This window comes from Mytilus trossulus, chromosome 14 (assembly GCF_036588685.1).
Source record: "Mytilus trossulus isolate FHL-02 chromosome 14, PNRI_Mtr1.1.1.hap1, whole genome shotgun sequence".
NCBI lineage: Eukaryota > Metazoa > Mollusca > Bivalvia > Mytilida > Mytilidae > Mytilus > Mytilus trossulus.
In genome coordinates, this window is record NC_086386.1 from 10,843,906 (window position 1) to 10,862,560 (window position 18,655).

Here is an 18,655-nt window from a genome sequence, read left to right on the forward strand (position 1 = left end):
GTTTAATATTTAATATATAATGGTTAGCAAAGTTTTTCTTCATAGAGAATTTTATACTTTTGCGAAAACACAAACTCTATAAATTATATTCACAATGCAAGTGCCTCGGTTGCTGTTTTTGTAACAGTATAATGGAAAGTTGTATAATAAAATTTAGAAAGGAAATGGTAAATATGTCAAAGCGACAACCACCCGACCATAGAGCAGACAACAGCCGAAGGCAACCAATGGGTCTTCAATGCAGCGAGAATTCCCGCACCCGTAAACATTCTTGGCGTGTTAAATAACGAAAATGGGCACTTTAAGAACATGTTAAAAACGATTACCTTTGTACTTTAACAGTGGCGACAACTAATTTTTACCAATGCTTTGTAAAAAAAATATGTAATTTACATATTCCCACAAAGAGAGGTACTACTGATCGGTACCAATCATCGTGTAGCACTATCCATTTTTTCGAAAATCTTTTACTGAAACTGATTTTCAAAATTAAACCGCAAACTAAAATCGAGTCCAAGCTACATTTTTTATTGTTATTGCCAAAAAGTTCCGAAAGTTGTAAATACATCCTAGATATTATATTTTGTCAGAATAAGGCAAAATGTAGTCGGTATAATTATGTCAAGTCATTAACCTAATTTGTCAGTTTATCTGCCGAAGGTCGCTGGTTCTCTCCAGGCGCTCATGCTTACTCCATCAGTAAAATACTGCCAAGAAATAGCACAAAAGTGTAGAAAGTAACGTTCAAAACCAACCAATCAATCAAAACATTCCAAAATCAATTAATATCGGAACATCCTGTAATTTTTATGTTGTTTTTTTTTGCTATCGAATGTCTATTCAATACACATAAACATCGGTATGTCAATACAACTGTCTGAAGCTTGAAAATCTTATTCTTAATTATTTTATCTTTACATCAATAAATCATATTTAGATGTTCAATCTTTACATAATTGACATAAATCTAAGACATAATTGACTTCATGCTTACTTTGTCTGGAGTATAAATTATTCATAAAAAAGGAAATTGTTTTGTTCATTTCAATGAAACATAAATCTATTCTGGAAATTCCATAAATGACTAGACTCCAAACTATACTAATATAGGATGATTCCGAGATATTATTCGTTAGACACAGTGTTACGTAATTGGGAATTTCTATTGAAAATTAACATATGAATTAGAGTAACAGAGAAGTAACATTTCTACGTTTGAAAAATATAGAATTTGGAAGTGTTTGCAATTTATACGAAATGTTCATGGAATGTATATTTAATGTTGTTCGTGTTGCTTAATCTTTATTTTTCGGTGTCATATAAAATAGTTTCTATTCTCGACTCGGTCAAAGATCTTAAATCCCAATAAAATCACCAAAAGAAGCATTTAATTCTCAAAACTAAATTTTCAAACGGATTTATTCTACACTGTTTGCAACCACCACAATATTGAATTCATTCCCTCTCTTCTTAACACATTTTAAAATTAACTATTTTAATTTTAGTTCATTTATGTATTTTGAAGTTTAGCATGACGTCCATTATCGCTAAACTGGTACACATTTTTGTTCAAGTGCAAAATGAAGGACGCCTCCGGGTGCAGTATTTTATCGCTTTGTTGGAGACCCATAAGTGGCCTTCGGCTGATTTCTGCTTTTTGGTCGGGTTATTGTCTCTTTGGTGCATTCCCCATTTCCGTTCTCAATTTCATCTGCATACTCTATGCAATATGTCCATTCGAAACATACAATCATATATACAATATAACCATAAACAATAACCATTAATAAAAGAAGGATCTCTATACAATATAATCATTAACAATAGACAGATGCGTATACACTATAACTATTAACACTAGACAGATGTCTATACAATATAACCATTAACACTAGACAGATGTCTTTACAATATAATCATTAACACTAGACAGATGTCTAGACAATATAACCATTAACACTAGACAGATGTCTTTACAATATAACCCTGAACAATAGACAGATATCTATACAATATAACCATTAACACTAGACAGATGTCTAGACAATATAACCATTAACACTAGACAGATGTCTAGACAATATAACCATAAACGCTAGACAGATGTCTTTACAATATAACCCTGAACAATAGACAGATATCTATACAATATAACCATTAACACTAGACAGATGTCTAGACAATCATCATAACCAATAGACATATGTATATACAAAATAACTATTAATAGACAGATGTCTAGACAATATTACCATTAACAATAGATATATGTCTATACAATATAAACATTAACAATAGACAGATGTATTTACAATATAACCATAAACAATAGACAGATGTCTAGACAATATAATCATTAACAATAGACAGATGTCTCTACAAAAGAACCATTAACAATAGACAGATGTCTATACATTATCACTATTAATAATTATAGACAGATGTCTATACAATATAACCTTAATCAATAGACAGATGTCTTTGCAGTATAACTGTTAACAATAGACAGATGTCTGTACAATATAACAATAATCCATAGACAGATGTCTATACATTATAACCATTAACAATAGACAGATGTCTAGACAATATCAATATTAACAATAGAAAGATATATATACAATATAACCATAAACAAAAGACTGATGTCTTTACATTATAACCATTAACAATAGACAGATGTCTAGTTAATCATCATAACCAATAGACAGATGTATATGCAAAATCACTATTTATAGACAGATGTCTAGACAACATCACCATTAACAATAGACAGATGTCTTTACAATATAACAATAAACAATAGACAGATGTCTATACAATATAACCATTAACAATAGACAGATGTCTTTACAATATAACAATTAACAATAGACAGATGTCTATACAATATAACCATTAACAATAGACAGATGTCTCTACAATAGAACCATTAACAATAGACAGATGTCTCTACAATATAACCATTAACAATAGACAGATGGCTTAACAATATAACCATTAACAATAGACAGATGTCTATACAATATAACCATTAACAATAGACAGATGTCTCTACAATAGAACCATTAACAATAGACAGATGTCTCTAAAATATAACCATTAACCATAGACAGATGTCTTAACAATATAACCTTGAACAGATGTCTATACAATATAACCATTAACAGTAGACAGATGTCTATACAATAGCACCATTAACAATAGACAGAATCATATACAATATAACCATTAACAATAGACAGATGTCTGTACAAAAGAACCATTAACAATAGACATATGTCTATACAATAGAATCATTAACAATAGACAGATGTCTATACAGTATAACCGTTAACAATAGACAGATGTCTATACAATATCACTATTGACAATAGACAGATGTCTTTACAACAGAACCATTAACAATAGACAAATGTCTATACAATATAAACATTAACAATAAACAGATGTCTATACAATATAACCATTAACAATAGTCAGATGTATGTACAATAGAACCATTAACAATAGACAGATGCCTTTACAATATAACTATAAACAATAGACAGATGTCTTTACAATATAACCATTAACAATAGATCGATGTATATTCAAAAAAACCATTAACAATAGACAGATGTCTAGACAATCACCACTAACAGTAGAAAGATGTCTAGACAATAGAACCAGTAACAATAGACAGATGTCTAGACAATAGAACCATTAACAGTAGACAGATGTCTTTACAATATAACCATTTACAGTAGACAGATGTCTATACAATAGTACCACTAACAATAGACAGATGTCTATACAATAGAACCATTAACAAAAGACAGATGTCTCTACAATAGAACCATTAACAATAAACAGATGTCTCTACAATAGAACCATTAACAATAAACAGATGTCTATACAATATAACCATTGACAATAGACAGATGTCTATACAATACAACCATTAACAATAGACAGATGTCTATACAATATAACCATTTACAATAGATAGATGTCTATACAATATAACCATAAACAATAGACAGATGTCTATACAATATAACTATATACAATATACAGATGTATATACAATATAATCATTAACAATAGACAGATGTCTATACAATATAATCATTAACAATAGACAGATGTCTTTACAATATATTTTAACAATAGACATATGTTTTTGTAATATAACCATTAACAATAACCAGATGTCTTTGCAATATAACTATTAACAATAGCCACATATCTTTACAATAGAACAATAAACAATAGACAGATGTCTATACAAAATCACTATTGACAATAGGCAAATGTTTTTGCAACAGAATCATTAACAATAGACAGATGTCTATACAATATAACTAATAACAATAGACAGATGTCTAGACAATCACCATTAACAGTAGACAGATGTCTGTAAAATAGAACCATTAACAATAGACAGATGTCTATTCAATATAACTATTAACAATAGACAGATGTCTATATAATATAACCATTAACAATAGACAGATGTTTATACATTAAAACCATTAACAAAAGACAGATGTTTATACAATATAACCATTAACAATAGACAGATGTCTATACAATATAACCGTCAACAATAGACAGATGTCTATACAATATCAATATTGACAATAGATAGATGTCTTTACAACAGAACCATTAACAATAGACAGATGCATATACAATATAACCATTAACAATAGACAGATGTCTGTACAATAGAACCATTAACAATAGACAGATGTCTATACAATAGAATCATTAACAATAGACAGATGTCTATACAATATAACCGTTAACAATAGACAGATGTCTATACAATATCACTATTGACAATAGACAGATGTCTTTAAAACAGAACCATTAACAATAGACAAATGTCTATACAATATAAACATTAACAATAAACAGATGTCTATACAATATAACCATTAACAATAGAAAGATTTATGTACAATAGAACCATTAACAATAGACAGATTTATGTACAATAGAACCATTAACAATAGACAGATGCCTTTACATTATAACTATAAACAATAGACAGATGTCTTTACAATATAACCATTAACAATAGATCGATGTATATTCAAAAGAACCATTAACAATAGACAGATGTCTAGACAATCACCACTAACAGTAGAAAGATGTCTAGACAATAGAACCATTAACAGTAGACAGATGTCTTTACAATATAACCATTAACAGTAGACAGATGTCTATACAATAGTACCACTATCAATAGACATATGTATATACAATATAACCATTAACAATAGACAGATGTCTAGACAATAGAACCATTAACAATAGACTGGTGTTTAGACAATATAACCAGTAACAATAGACAGATATCTATACAATATAACCATTAACACTAGACAGATGTCTAGACAATAGAACCATTAACAATAGACTGGTGTTTAGACAATATAACCATTAACAATAGACAGATATCTATACAACAGAATCATTAACAAGATTCATTATTTTTTTCGTAAATTGTTTTGTTTATTAAAGTAAGCCGTTAATTACCACTGTTAAATTGTTCTATAATTTTTATGTCAGGTCTATTATAGCCGACTTATAGATTTTTCTCATTGTTGAAGACCTTGTTCTTATTTCCACTTCATTTGAACCTTGGTTGAAAGTTGTATCATTGGCAATTATATAACATCTTCTTATTTCAAATATACACTTTTTAAAAGATCTTACTACGGGTCAGATACAGTAGTCACATAAACTGAGTTATTCCATTGATTATAACTCTCACTATAAGTTATACATTCTATGTTATAGACTGGAAGATATGATATTTGTATCATTATATTCCAAATCTGTACTATGTTTAGACTGACGAAGCATACCAGGTGTTAGGTACTTACTGCTGATTTAGCTTTTTACTACTGACTACGAGTTGACAGATTATCTTTGACAGTTTGGTGTGTGAACATCACTAGTTGTCTATTTTTCACTGATCTTACAGCTATTTCTGGCCTTGTCTATACTAGAACACTACTTGTCATACCATCCATGGGAAGTAAAAACCCACTGCAGATGTCATAACTTTGTGGTTAAATAAGTTAATAACCCCAGCCCTGACCGACAACATTGTAGTGTACGAATTCAATTTGTAGTTTTCAGTCCATTCATTGTTTTTGTGAGATCATGTAATATATTTCTTTTTAACAGTTGTTTTTATTCTAAACTGAAATATTTTGATTCAAAAGGGGAAGTGAAGAAAATATTTTGTTTCCAAATAAGTAAATAAATTTCAACCTTGGATGAGAAAACAACAGGTTGCACATGATATTAAACAAAAAAAATTGTCAATGGAAAAAAACTATGTCTACCCCACATGCACATACAAAATTAAAGTGGTAGCTGCTTTATGAAACAAAATATTAGGAATACGTATCGTTCAATACATTTAATAACATGCTATATTAAATGCACGTCTAGTATAACATTCAGTATGAATATATGATGACGTCCGTATAGTATTAATAGTAGACACGACCTTGTTAAACCCCGCCAAATTGTGAATGTGTGTGTGTGTCTATCCCAGGTCTTGATCTCTTGTGAAGAGTTGTCTCACTTGCAATCATCTTCCATTTTACAACCAAAGACACAATTCAAAGAGCAGAGGACATCAAGAGAGCGATTATCTGTGTCGAATGTATTGTTGTATTTTTATTACCAAATTCTGCGTATATACAAATTATCAATACTTAAATCTTCTGGCAAAATTTCGTAAACCAATTATTATCTGTCCTGATATATGATAACCTAACACTTGTACGACAGATTTGTTATTTTCTTTACTTGGTATGGAAATATTGTAAGATATTTTGTACCTCTTCATCAGGAATTTGATATTCGTCATCATAAACAATTTGTTCCCTTTCGGTAATACATACAAATTACATATTAAAACATGCTACTGAATTTATTTGCTATTTTCAGCTAGACGTATATCATAACATATAAATAAACAATAACAACCTCTGTTGGCGTCTTATTATTTATATATATATATAAAATAATGCATGTTCGGTTGGCTCAGAAGAAGGAAATGCAGACTATTTCAGATGATTGGGTGGTAAAAAGAATTAAGAAATTTTATTTTAAAAATTGATTCATGGTAACACACAAAGTTTGGTTGCTATCGATAGTGTGTCAACCTCAACTGTACAACCCATATTCGCACATTGTCTATCTTACATATCGATATGAAATTAATTTACCTATTGTGTGTTACATATCGATATGAAATTAATTTACCTATTGTATGTTACATATCGATATGAAATTAATTTACCTATTGTATGTTACATATCGATATGAAATTAATTTACCTATTGTATGTTACATATCGATATGAAATTAATTTACCTATTGTATGTTACATATCGATATGAAATTAATTTACCTATTGTATGTTACATATCGATATGAAATTAATTTACCTATTTTATGAAACATATCGATATGCAAATAATTTACCCAGTCAATGATACAGATCGATAGAAACTAGTTTACCAATCTTTTGCCACTGTAACAGATCGACGTGAAACTAATTTAAACGAATCTTCGATACAGATCGCAATGACACTAATTTACACAATCTTTGATAAAAGATTCATATGAAACTTATGTACCCAACTAATAATAAAAATCGATAAGAAACTTAATGTATCCATCCTCTGCTATTATAGATCAAATATGACAAATTTTCGTGTTCTCTTAGTCCTACTACAATTTACTTATTAATCCAGTATATGCTACTGATCATATGAAACTAATGTACTACTATAGTACTTAACTTAGCTTTATTTAAGATGCTACACTTTGTGTTATATGTAGCTGCGTTTGGCAGTACGAGTGGCGCTTCTCTAAATCAAAATTCAAATGTAGTTTCTCTAAGTAATAGTTGTCGCTGATACTGTATAATTACTTTCTAGAAATTGTTGAACATTACAAAATTCTACTAAGTTATAAAATAAAAATCGTCATTTATGAATATACATGTCGAAAACGATCATAGATTAATCAATCTTTCCAAAAGAATTCCCATCAAATACAACAATTATGGCTCTTTCTTCATGTTTTATATACTAAAATTAGCTTTTGCGGTTTCTTTTTGCAACATTTTTAAAGATGTGAATTAAAAGCTTCATAATTTTAATGCTAAAATTAACTTTTGTGGTTTCTTTTTATAACATTTCAGAGCTGTGAATAAACAGGGCTGTCCTTTAATATATGCTTTATCTATCTTCACATCGTTCTATCATGAAATAATATGTCACATTTAATATTATACAACCATTCATTTTTATCAATAATTTAAAATTCCCGCCCTTTTCCTAACTAACCTTCTAGGCAGAATCTACCTATTGGAACTTGATTAGATGTGTTTCTGCTGGATGTTGACACAGCTGTTGTCGATCAATCAAACCATTTGAATACGAACTTTTTGTCTTACTTGTAATTCTTAGAATGGAAAGAATTTAATAACAGTTATGAAAGTATAACAAAAAGGACAAAACTATGACGGATCGAAAATGTAACAACACATCAATATGACGGTTAAAACAGTATGTACATTGTGAATAGAACTTGTAACTTTTTAAATATCCTGCATATCTACTTTAGGCGTTGGAGCACAATCGTAAACACGTAGTCTCGTTTTATTACGACCTTCAATGAAAAAGCACACATTTAGTGCTATTCTCCTTGCTTTCACACTGGAAATGAGGATACCTGAATGGTTTAAATTCTAATTTTATTTTTTTTCCTTATACCGTATTCATATCTCTACACAATCTTTGTGTGGTCTTATCAATGCTCAGTATTAGACTGTATCATGAAGTTGTGTGAAAAATTGACAGAAATATGCGGAGCGAAAGACAGTGTGCTTGTATCATCCATTTTTGTTCAGCAGGACATAAAACACTGATAACGTGTACAAAAATTCTGTACAAATTATAATTTGTACAACATTACAACTTGTACACAACACATATACCAAATCTTATAGACGGGTTCATCTTGTTATATCTTTACTTTGAACTGACTTTATAATTAGACTAGTGTTCGTCATGTTTACTTTCGTATATTAATTGTATGTATATGCGGTTGATCCTTGTTGCGACTTGAGATTGCCATAACATTCTGTTAGAAATTCTCATGTATTTGTATGGAATAAGAAAACACCTGCATAAAAAAATTTCTTCTTCCGGAAATTAACTCTTTTAATAATTGATCTGTATTAGATCTTTAATGGTGTATGCACGCGACAACTTTTTCTCAATTAAATATGTTTTTAATTTAACCTCATAATTTAATTGACTTTTAATCACTTTTTAGTATATATTTCTGTTTTATGTGTATTGTAAAATTCTATAAATCTTTTTTTCGTCATTATGTTTACTTAAGCGCGCACCTGTCGATCCAATTTAAATAATTTTTATGCAATTTCGTCTTCATTTAATTTTACCAAAAGCCATGTTATTTGAAATATAATGACATTTCACTTTGAATTGACCAAATTATGAAAAATAATTTTACTTACCGAATTAGTATTTTCTATAAGAATTCACTGAGCGTATACATAAGCAACTTATATTAAAAAGTCGTAAATTTTATTCGTAATGATTTACCCACGCGACGAGAACGCTTTTGAAATTTCTTTCATAATGAAATACAGGATGACTATTTATCATTCAGAAGAATTTCAATTTATTTACTTATAGACACGTGTCAGTACAAAAGAAATAAATAAATAAACCGTTATTTTAAAAGTAGTGTCTTTTGAATGGTCTTTTTTTTGTTTTGTTTGTCTTTTTTCTTTAAAAACTGGCTTCAGATTTCCATAAAGTATTAAAATTCTAAAGAATTAAATTTCATAATTTCTTAAAAATTATTATTTAAATCTTTTACTTAAGTGTTTTATTGCATTTTTAATCGATCTCAGTGTGTTGTAATTCCTTTCTTCACGCGAATGGCACGCGTCTGAAATTACATCCGCTTCATTATACATACATTAAGTCATTTTAGTAAAGAGGCTTAATTGAATTTTAAAGAAGAAAAATAAGGTTTAAAACACACCACGACATAATTTTCTATGATTTTTAATTTGTATTTGAGTTGCATTGTTAGAAGTTTACAATGAATTTAGAATACTTGTTTATAATCAACAAACACTCATTTTTCGTATACCTAACATATATATATATGTTTATGCATGCATTCGAATATATTAAAAATCAGTCTGTCGAGTTTGTTTAATTTCTTCTGTTTAAGATTCTGTCTTCGGAGTTGTACCAATCTGGTTGAAAACGAAAGTTTTATATCATTTGCCGTTTGTCGTATTTTTACTGTTTTACTGGTTATTTGGGATTGTGTCGTATTTTTACTGTTTTACTGGTCATGTGGGATTGTGTCGTATTTTTATTGTTTTACTGGTCATTTGGGATTGTGTCATATTTTAACTGTTTTACTGGTCATTTGGGATTGTGTCGTATTGTTACTGTTTTACTTGTCATTTGGGATTGTGTCATATTTTAACTCTTTTACTGGTCAGTTGGGATTGTGTCGTGTTTTTACTGTTTTACTGGTCATTTGGGATCGTGTCGTATTTTTACTGTTTTACTGGTCCTTTGGGATTGTGTCGTATTTTTCAGTTTTACTGGTCATGTGTGGTTGTTTTTTACTATGTTTGCTGTTATAGTCTTCATGTTTTGTTTGGTGGTATGATTTGGCGTCTTCTGTTGTTCAGAGATATATCTGTCCCTCAACAATTCTGTAGAATTAATTGTCCGTGTTGTTACCGTCTATCAAATAGGGGAGAAGAGTTCTTTATGATATACCCATTATTTCTTTAAGTGTTGTCTGTTGGCGCTCTTTTGTTGTTTGGGTACCAAAACATTAAACGAATTTGAGCGTCAAATGCAGTCGATTTGTACTTCATCATTAATAAGAATCTTGCATGTCTGCGTTTTAAATCTTTTAAATGCTTTTTCTAACAATGCTGTATGTTACGTATTATTCTAGGGTCAAACAGACTTTTTAACGAAAGTATGCCTTATGCATGTTAACTTGTAGTCAAAAGATACTTGAACTGCGAGTGTGTGTTACGGCTTACCTTTACAAGTCTGTGTCCACGGAGTTGTTTATGACTATCATAGTAAAGAATGAATTAATGTGATTAGGAAAAAAATATTCTTATTGGGGATTGGCAGTACATTATGGAGACCGACAGAAAGAAACAGCAAAACAAAATGCTCAGAGATGACAAAATGTGAGACAACGCCAACAAGAAAACCAACGGCAAATATTTATACAATACAATTTAAGGAAAACAAATGTATAACAAACAGCAACCGACTACAACCACTTAGATATTAGCACCTGACTTTGAACACCTACGTAAAGAATGTTGCGGTTCTAAAAAAAAACATATTGTGAATTCCCTTATCTAGGATAGTGGAGTAACAGCAAAACATGAAAACAAAATGTAAAAATCCGTTAAAAAGGCTTGTTTCATCAGCTCGGCATGAAATACAAATTAACTACTTAGTAACACAAAGACATAGATACACAAAGTGCCATTCTAAAAGTACTCGCAGTTAATGAAAGCTGGCTAAAAACTAATTAAACCTTAAATACAATGATGTTCTTTTTGTTTCATCGCATAATTTGTTTCGTGTTTTGTGAATTTTGTAATTCTGGAACTTCGGTAAAATTGTATGTTTGCAATAATTTATCTAGTACTTCTCGAACATCAAACGTGAATACTGTTGACTCTGTTAAAAGTTTCACCTTGAACATTAGTAATAAGTGGGAAACCCTGAACCTTAAGATGGCATGTATCATCGGAGTGGTACCACAATAGTAAACATCGCCATCAGATCTAAATACGGATTTACTTATATATTCTATTTGTCTGTAAAGCTGTCTGAACTGCGTAATGTCGACAACTTATCAGACATTTCATTAATACTACAGGATTAGTACATAATAAAGAAGTCTATGACAGTCTGATGATTAAGTCACAGGAATTACTTAGTTAATTCTGTCCAGTCTTACTCATACTATACTACAACTGATGTCCTTGGTGAAAAAGGAACATTGATATTTAGATAGAATATTATATGTGCTTTCCCCAATCCCTCCGGACATGATCCGATGCACGTCTATTGCAAAATTGCAAAAAGTCCTTTTGACGTTAATATTCTGGACAGATGAAATTAATGATATTTGAGATACATCCTTGAAATTCGACAATCAAAATGTAGATCTGGAAGTTACTAGATTATACGAGATTAATTAGACGGAACATAGATCAGTATGAGTCATGTTTTTGTCTGGAATAGTCAACGGCTTATGTAGTTCTCACCTAAATGGACTTTTATGCCGAAAGTATACTTATAGAATGGATTTTAACCCATTACGTCTCCATTATAGTGTCATTGTATAAACACTCAGGCATTCGTTTATTCAATCAGGCTGTTGTTACAGAACAACAGCTATAAATGATTCATGTTGTCGGGTTGGTCAATTAACATTATGGTATTAGGAAATAAACAAGAATTTGCAACTTGGTACAGCAAAGAGCTATCGGTTCTAAATGAAAACCATACGCAACGCAAATTAAAGACCGAATTTATGCAGTTTTAATACTTTTCAAAGCTAAAAGCCATTGGACAGTGTAGTAAACAACGTAAAAGACATCAAGTGGATTTTTTCAAACCGAAAAAAGGTCGACGAAAAACAAGCAACACAAAAGAAAATAAATTACAGACCAAACACAAAACACAACGGAGAACCTGAACTCCGAAAATTGAACTCAAACCTCTCAAAAACATAAGATTTACTCAGGTACAATCAAATAGAAGTTTTTAACGACCTTGACTGGCTATACATTCCTTGCACGGTCGGGACTCAGGTACTTGTGAAAGAGGTTAGCTTTAATAACGTCTGCCTCATGAATAGCCAATGGAAATGTCTTAATATCGTATCACGATGCCGAATAAGCCTATCAAATTAACACAGTATTCGTATTACATTAAGGAAATGAACAACCTGGAACTATTATACTAATACTACTTTTAGTACTAGTATTAATAGTCCCAGGAACAACATTGTAGGATTAAAAAAAACGTAAAGTGTCTTTTTAATAACAAACTTGAAGAAAGATTAGATTGGCCGATTAGTGTGTTTTTCGTGTAACAGATCCTTTATTTTGTACACAACTGTAAAAAAGTTCTTCGTGGATTCTTTCAGTGTAGTGGTTCTGAAATTGATGAAATATATTGTAAAAGCTGTACATTTTCCGTCGTATGTCTTTTTACTTAATATCAATTATACCTCCGTGAAAATTAAATAAAACTGAGCTTTGATTAATATTAAATCAAATGTATAAGATCGTGATGAGCAGAAGTACAGTCGCGTGCTATGACGTATATACGGTTCACTTATCATAAACAAGTTTGGCTTTTTATCACATATAAAATTATTGATCACACGTACGGATGATTTGAAGTATCGCGAGAGGTTGGCGTTATCGGGTTTGTGTTGACATGTTTTTCGATGTTTAAAGATTAAGTCTATTTAAATTCATCAAAAAGATCGTCTATTTAGATTACATTTTAACAATTTTTATGATCAACAATTGTGTAAAAGACTTATTAAAACTTTGGTACGGAATTTTATACAAGGTGTAAAATATATCATTACGATCTGATGAGTTGCAGTTTGTCAAAATATTTACATTTTTCACCTTTTGTTTCGGAAAATAGTTTTTATAAAAGAAATAAAAAAATATCTGGGCTAGTTTAAGAGGGAACTAATACTGTAGATGAAGATTTGTATCTTGTTGTATTCTCATTTTGTTCCTGATTCCAAAACGACCAACTGCTAGTTTTTCAATATTTTGAAAAATTCCAAGAAAAAAAATAGTATTTTTGGCGATTGACACTACATGTTTAGTCTTGTTATAAAATAGCAATTTTGATGAGGTAAATTTAAGTTATAATATTAAATGAACTTTCAACTTTCATATAGCATTTATTAAATAACATGATACATTATTTTAGGTTGTATGTGGTTTTACTGATACACATTGCCATTAAATATTATCATCGACTAAGTCAAATAGATTTTACTTTACCATAGCGAGACCTTGTGGTAGGATTGTGAGGATATATTATAACGTACTAAACGTATTTGCCATGCGTTTTGGGTGTTGCTCATTGTTGAAGGCTGTATGGTGATTTAAAGTTACTTGCATATATGTCCCTTACTCGTATGTGCATATATATATGAGAAATTAAAGATATAAATGAATGAATGTACTTGTTCCATTGACAATCATAACTCAAGGCATCTTGTATTTATTTTTTACAAAATGCATAACTGCTTAAATATGAATGGGTTTCCTTGCTACAAGTAATTAAGTTCATTGATTAATTGCAGTGCATTAAATTTTTCTAACAAAACCGTCATAAGCACTGAGAATCGAATGTTTCGTAAAAATAGTTATGATTTATGGGAAGAAGTAAAGCTATTAAATCTAGTATCATTAGTAGCGATAATTCCCTTGTATACATAAAAGATATTGAATTTCAACAATCGGCGAATTATACTAATTTTACAAAGATATTGATATAAATTACTTTAAGTTTCTCTCCAAACATTAACAGTATACAGTTCGTAGTGGTATGTCATCTTTTGTCAGCTTTATGTCTTATTATTAATGAACAGACTTTAAACTTCACAAAGATAACCATTTTATTGTTTTTAACGGTTCAAAATCAATTAAGAAAATGGGGTAATTAAAATAGCAGTCCTATGTTTAAAATTCCTTTAAAACATTAACGGTAATCGAATAGGACATAAAACCTAGTCTACAACACCCAACTATCAGGTAACCCATTCTCGTTAAGTATATTGACTAGAGTATGGGTAAATATCTATAACAATTTAATAGGTCATTATTTTGTCAATGAAATACCGGTGTGCATGTTCACTGACTATATAGTTCTAATGAAATGTTACTCTTTTTGATTTTTGTAATCCTAGTATTCTTTTTTATCCACCTGTATGGGTTGTCCGGAATATTATCTGTCAAAGATAAGTTTTTTCCCACGAACCTTCTTCCGACATACTATTCGATGTGCGGACATGTGAATTCTTTAACGATTGTCTCCCTTGAATAGATTCACTCAACCTTGGGTTAACCCTTTGTCAACCCTTTAAGACAAAGCTCATCAAAACAGTATCAAATTGCCTATTTTGACTTCATTCATAGATCTTCTTTCTAATAGCAGGCTTGTCATTGGAAAACCGACAATATACTAGCAAATAATTTGTGTTTAAATTTCTTGATATTTTTTCTATAATTAATTTTCAGGTTGGAATATAAAGATCTAGCTTTTCAATAGTCAAGAACTTTATTAGTGTTGTCTTATGTCATTATTTTTGTGGTTTTTTTTTGTTTTTTTTAATAAACTTGTTTGGGGGGTTTTTTGTTGGGGGGAGGGGTATTTGTAGGATTTTGACTGATAGTCAAGTATCGTATGCTTAATAACTTTTCGGTTTTCGTACCGTTGCTTTGTTATAGACAAAATACACGGAAACCAGTACAAGTCGCCACTGTTTCCTATTATTAAGTACGAAACTACTTATTGAACATAAACCGTGGACTACATTTGGTTGTCGGACAATCTCTACAGAACCTCTATTACCTAAATCTTACTGACCCGGATGTTCCTGCACTGTCATGCCGCCATGATATGATCAATATTGTACACATTGTCAACACCCTGACAATGGCATTTATTTTGACCTCTGTTTACTACGTTTGTTTTAATTTAAATTTTAGATGAATGATTGAATACTACGATGATAATTTGATATTGTACTACAACACCTTAACAGTAGAGTGATAATGCGGTTTGTCTATCCAATGGTGCCCAAGTTTTTGCTTTGTACTATTGGTTGGTTGTTTAAAGTGCAAATTATAATAGCTGATTAAAGTAAACAAATATATCACATCTTAGTTTTTAAACGGAACTTGAAATACCTGAAGTTGAATAAATATATTAGCAGCTAGTAATATACTATTACATCTATATAACTCAAAGATTTGTGTTAAAGTTTATTTGTAAACATTTCAAAATTATGAAATCTCGAGAAATGAAGATGAAGGAATCGAAATTATATTTGTTTCAAAGATTTTGAAACAATTTCCATCATATAATTCATTAAAATAAATATATAGAAATCCATTCATATACCTTCAATGAAATTTTAACTGGCTAAATGTTCAGAAATTGAAAAAAAAGATATTTGAAAAATCTTAAATTATTCAAAATATAGTCTTCATATGTCATCTTAAACATACTCCTCCCATACGCCAGAACTAATCTGACTGATACATTATAACTAACATACAACTCCTATACGTCAGAACTAATCTGACCTATACATTATAACTAACATACATCTATACGTCAGAACTAATCTGACCGATACATTATAACCGACATACACCTCCTATACGTCAGAACTAATATGACCGATACATTATAACTAACATACACCTCCTATACGTCAGAACTAATCTGACTGATACATTATAACTAACATACACCTCCTATACGTCAGAACTAATCTGACCGATACATTATAACTATCATACATCTATACGTCAGAACTAATCTGACCGATACATTATAACCGACATACACCTCCTATACGTCAGAACTAATCTGATCGATACATTATAACTAACATACACCTCCTATACGTCAGAACTAATCTGACTGATACATTATAACTAACATACACCTCCTATACGTCAGAACTAATCTGACTGATACATTATAACTAACATACATCTATACGTCAGAACTAATCTGACCGATACATTATAACCGACATACACCTCCTATACGTCAGAACTAATCTGACCGATACATTATAACTAACATACACCTCCTTTGCGTCAGAACTAATCTGACCGATACATTATAACTAACATACACCTCCTATACGTCAGAACTAATCTGACCGATACATTATAACTAACATATACCTCCTTTGCGTCAGAACTAATCTGACTGACATATTATAACTAACATACATCTATACGTCATAACTAATCTGACCGATACATTATAACTAACACACACCTCTTATACGTCAGAACTAATCTGCGAGATCCATTATAACTAACATACACTTCTTATACGTCATAACTAATCTGACCGATACATTATAACTAACACACACCTCTTATACGTCAGAACTAATCTGACCGATACATTATAACCGACATACACCTCCTATACGTCAGAACTAATCTGACCGATACATTATAACTAACATACACCTCCTATACGTCAGAACTAATCTGACCGACACATTATAACTAACATACACCTCCTATACGTCAGAACTAATCTGACCGATACATTATAACTAACATACACCTCTCATGCGTCACAACTTATCTAAACGACACATTATAACTAAAATACACCTCCCATGCATAAATCTGTCATGCGTCACAATTAATCTGAACGATTCTTTTAATAATTGAATGCTTCTTTTTGTAAATTTTTAGGGGTGTAAAAGCGTTGACCGAAGTACATTTTGTATGATGCGCGGAAGCGCTTCATACTAAAAATGTGCGCACCGTCAACGCTGAAAGTGCTCTATGTATGTACGTTTAAATAACTAGATTGATTGTATGATACTATTTTTTTTTTCTCCTTTTGCAATCAAATTGTTTAGCCATGTTCAAAATAAAAAAAAAACATTCATGTAGTTTTGCTTTTCCTATAATCTATACACATGTATATGCATCTTATATATATAGAAAATAAGAATTAACATTTTTAAGGCCCAAGTCATGTTAAATAAATCAATTTTTAAACATTCTTATGCGTATTATTGTTTGTGACATTTTTGATATACTATCTAGTTAATTTTTAGATTATTATTAATTTCAACACACGTCACAAAAAATAGTGAAAAAAGGTTAATGTATTAGACAAAGTAGGAGTAGGCGGATTTTGCAAAGGAAATTAGCTGCATTGATGAAAAAAACACGAATACCAAATTGTTAGGCCTGTAGCAAATAGTTTACATGATATGGTATAAGTACATGGACAACAAAACATACAGTTGATAGACAACAACCGTGCGCATTGTTATGTGTTTACTTTTCTACATTGGCTAGAGGTATAGGGGGAGGGTTGAGATCTCACAAACATGTTTAACCCCGCCGCATTTTTGCGACTGTCCCAAGTCAGAAGCCTCTGGCCTTTGTTAGTCTTGTGTTTTTTTAATTTTAGTTTCTTGTGTACAATTTGGAAATTAGTATGGCGTTCATTATCACTGAACTAGTATATATTTGTTTAGGGGCTAGCTGAAGGCACCTCCGGGTGCGGGAATTTCTCGCTACATTGAAAACCTGTTGGTGACCTTCTGCTGTTGTTTTTTTCTATGGTCGGGTTGTTGTCTCTTTGACACATCCCCCGCCATTTCCATTCTCAATTTTAAAAAATCAAAACTTTAACATCAACATAATTTCTTTTGATTTCTTTAATTATATGTTCTTTTGTTTCAGTTTAAACAAATTCCCCAAACT